The following is a 4,389-nucleotide window of genomic DNA, read 5'->3' as shown; positions in this document are numbered from 1 at the left end:
ATGATAAAGTGAAGTTTCAGTGTGTCCGATTGTGACTGATCAGACCAATACAAGCTCAGAATGCTCTACCACAGGTTGGGCACAGATAGTCCACATGAATTTTTGGGGTGGGTGCTCCAAATTTGTGCATCCTACGTTTATTTTGTGCTGTCTCAATTCTGCTTTGCTCAAAGAGCACAGCTCTCTTTCTTATGTGGGCACACCATGCTAAATGGTTAGTGCCAGGATTTCCCATGTTGCACAGTCAAATCCAAAGATCTTGAGAGAGATCTTGAGAGTGTCCTTGTATCGCTTCCTCTGACCACCATGTGATCACCTGCCCCATGTGAGTTCTCCATAAAATAGTCTTTTTGACAAGCATATATTTTGCATTTGAGCAGCATGGCCAGCTCATTGGAGCTGCGCTCTCTGAAGTATAGTTTGAGTGGTTGGCAGTTCAGCTGGAGCAAGGACTTCAGTGTCTGGTACCTTTTCCTGCCAGGTGATCCTCAGAATCTTCCTAAAATAGTGCTCCCATGTTTTTTAGCATGATGTTTTCAGGAAGAAAGGATAGAAGAAAAAAGGAGAGGAAGAGGAAAAGAAGAAAGGCATAATGGAAGAAAGGAAGGAGAGAAGAATGAATGACAGATGAAAAGAGGAGAGGAAAGAAGAAAGAGAAAATGAAGGAAGGGAAGGAGAGAAAGAAAGAAGAGGGAAAGGGAAATAGAAAGAAAGAAAGAAAAATAAAAGAAAGGAAAGAAGGAGGAAGGAGGGATGGAAGAAAAGAAAGACAAAAGAAATAGAAGGTTGGAAGGTGTGAAAGAAGAAAAGGAAATAAGGAAGAGAGAAAACTAGAAAAAGAAAGAAGGAAATGAGGGAAGAAGAAAGAAAGGAAGGGAGGCAAATGAGAGAGAGAGAGAGAAAGAGAGAGAGGGAGAGGGAGAGGGGGAGAGAAAGGGAGAGAGAGAGAAAAGGAGAGAGGGAGAGAGAGAGAAAGAGAGACAGAGAGAGAGAGAGAGAGACAGAGACAGAGACAGAGTGAGAGAGAGACAGAGAGAGATAGAGAGAGAAAGAGAGTGAGAGATAGAGTTGTAGATCCCAGGAAACCCTGTGTGAATATTGGCTGCTTATTACAGTTTTTCTTTAGATACCTTAGGTAGTTTATGCATTAGGGCATGGATTAGGCAGCAGAGGCATTTGGACCTGTGCTCTCATGCCTACCCTCACTAGCAGTGTGTGGCACTTGGTCTGTTTCTCCCTTTGATAACCCAGGGAAATTACAACTGCCATCCCTGTATAGGATCCCCAGGCACTCATTCCTTTCCAGGGTGCACTTCTGACTCTTCAGACTAACTCTTTTCAACTGATTCCTCCCAGAATCTCCATTTTTAAGAAGGGCGCTGGGGCAAACCATGTGCTCATTCCTCTCCAGGCTATACTTCTGACTCCAGACCTTCTCTACCATGCCCTCTCCCCACTCCCCTATTAGAATAGAAGCTCCTTGAGGGTCAAGATTATCTTTCCATTTGTATTTCCAGTGCTTCCTTGATCAATCTGCTCCAAAATGGGAATTGGGCATCTGGTGGACTGCTCAAAGCACTTACTTGTGGAGGCTGATGAGAGGACAGCAAGAGATAAGGTAACAAGAGATTAGTGAGCCTTAAAGTGCTATAAAAATGCTCATTGTTATTTTTATCCTAATTCATTTACTTCTTAAAATAGATTTAAGTCACCCTCTGGGAGAGCCCTGTACTACCCACCCACAAAAACCAGATGTTACAAAAACGGTTAATTTGGGTGGAGAGTAAACTGCTTGTGAGTAGGGATTGCTTCATATTTGAACTTGTTTACCCAGTACCTAGCACATGGCCCAGCTCATGGTAGACTATAAATACTTGATTGATTAGAGTCTTTTATGTATAGGCAAAAAATGTATTAGCCTAATTAATTAGGCTGTATTATAAGCTTATGTGACTATAATCTCTCTCCATCTCCTAATAAGTCCATTATATACAGAGGCAGGCATTGTCAGAAAGATTTGCGTTCAGATCCCACATCTGACACATACCCATCTTGTGGCCTTGGGAAGCCTGTCCATGCTCCCTCTCCCCTTCCTATTACAAGACAATAAATTGCAGTCTAGATGTTGCATTGGTAGAAGGATTTTCTTCACCTCAGTTTCTCAATATCAATAAAGTCATGAGCCTTATTGAAAACTCAATATCCATTATGTGATTCTACTACTTAACATAACTTCGTGTATTCACACATAAGTATATAGCTCATCCATCTTTCCAAAATGCGTTTCATTTTACTGCAAGCATGTGATAGTGGTACGGAATTATATTCCATCTCATTCACTCACACAACAAGAATTTTTTTTAATTCTATAATTTTTTTATTCTGAATTTAATGAACACCAAAAGATAATATTTCCTATTCAAAGTAAAATGGAGAAAATGATTATATGTGAAACAGTTTGATTTAAAAAATACATATAATAAATTAAACATATTACTTTCAAAGCTGTCCTTTTTTAAACAAGTAGTTACAGGCCTACTATGTGTCAGGCACTACATTAGTCATTGGTGATATGCTTGTGTACTTGCTGGTACAGCTAGGTGGTGCAGTGGATAGAGCACCAAGCCTAGAGTCAGGAAGCCTCATTGTCCAGAGCCCAGATCTATCCTCAGACACTTCCTAGCTCTGTGACTCTGGGCAAGTCACTTCATCCTGTTTGCCTCAGATTCCTCATCTGTAAAATGAGTTGGAAAAGGAAATGGCAAACCACTCCAGTATCTCTGCCAAGAAAATCCCATGTGGGGTCACAAAGAGTTGGAGATGACTTGAAAAGCAGTGCTTCCTAAGTCCGTGTCATCAGGAAAAAAAGGCCTTCTAATAAAGGAAAATATTTGTCTCTACATATGGGAAGTCCAGAAAAATCCCCTCTTTCCTCTGTTTTGTCAAAAGTGATCAGAGGTGATGGTGAGTCCCATTTAAGAGTTAATTCCTGCTGCTTCAGGTGTTTTCCTTTTTATCTAGAACTGCCTCTCTCCAAAGATTTGGAAGTGAATGAAAAGCATGCTTTCCCCATGAAGTCTTTGTTTAGAAGAGCCAGGTGTGAGATAGCAACTGGCTGGAAGTCCTACCTTGACCTTTTGCTTCCAGCAAAGGCAAAGATGGACATTTTCCAGGTCTATCTTTGTCTGCTGGGAGGGAGCTGGCTTCACTGCTACTGGAATCAGTTATTACTCCACTGAATTAGGGCTTTACTACTCTAACAAAGAAATGGGTATCTTAGATGGTCTAGAAGGGACACAACTGGTGATGGTGAGAGAGCCACAGCCTTTGTTTAGTCTGTGACAACCTTGCTAAGATGACCCAAAAAAGTCAGCTGTAGCAAATGACAACCTATTCATATTCTCCATTAGAGATAAAAATGAATTTATTCAACAAACATTCATTTATTAGTTGATTCTCCAGAGATTTCAATCAATCGATGATTTCTTAAGTTTGTACTGTGTGTTAATACTTGTGCAAAGTTCCAAGGATATATAGAGAAAAAGGAAATATCCCTGCTTTCAAGGAACTTACGCTGTAATTGAAGTGGTGAACGACCTACGTATACATGCAACAAAAATACAAATAAATTGTGTTGTTGTTCAGTGACTCTTCATGACCCCACAGACCACAGCAAGCCAGGCCTTCCTATCCTCCATTGTCTCTCGAAGTCTGTTCAAGCTCATGTTCTTTGTTTCCATAATGCTTGCTCTCCGTCTCTGTCTCCACTGTTACCTTTTCCTTTTGCCTTCACCCTTTACAGAGTAATTTTCCAGGAAGGTACCGGTAGCTGGGGGAGTCAGGAATTGCCAGATCTTATCATTTCTATCTGCATAATGCCAGTCCTCCATGGAGGTTCCCTTCGATCTACTCACCCAGCCACCATCCTAATTCAAGGAGAGACAGCTTCAGACTTCCCAAGGCTGTCTACTCCACTTTTATACAAGTGTTCTGGAAAGATTTTCTGGAAATCAAGGCTAAAATCGCCCCTTTGCAACCTATCCTTATTGTTCCTTGCTCCACTCTCTGGATCTAAGTGGATCACTTTGAATCCCTCTTCCATGTCATACCTATCACGTACCATAGAATTGTTATGGCCTCCAGGCTTCCCTCCTCCAGGCTCAATATCCCTCATTCTTTAAGCCTTAGGCAGACTCAAGAATCTTCATAATCCTAGCTGACCTCCTCTGAAAGGTCTCCATTTTATCTTTCCCAAGCTGGAGCACCTTGAACTGAATGCAAGACTCCAGTTGAGGTCTGACTAGTTAAGTCACATCTGCAAGCATTTATTAAATACTTACTACATGCTAGGCATTGTCCTAAGTACTGGTGACATATACATACAAAAAA

This window comes from Notamacropus eugenii, chromosome 2, assembly GCF_028372415.1.
Source record: "Notamacropus eugenii isolate mMacEug1 chromosome 2, mMacEug1.pri_v2, whole genome shotgun sequence".
Classification (NCBI taxonomy): domain Eukaryota; kingdom Metazoa; phylum Chordata; class Mammalia; order Diprotodontia; family Macropodidae; genus Notamacropus; species Notamacropus eugenii.
This window is presented reverse-complemented; position numbering follows the sequence as displayed.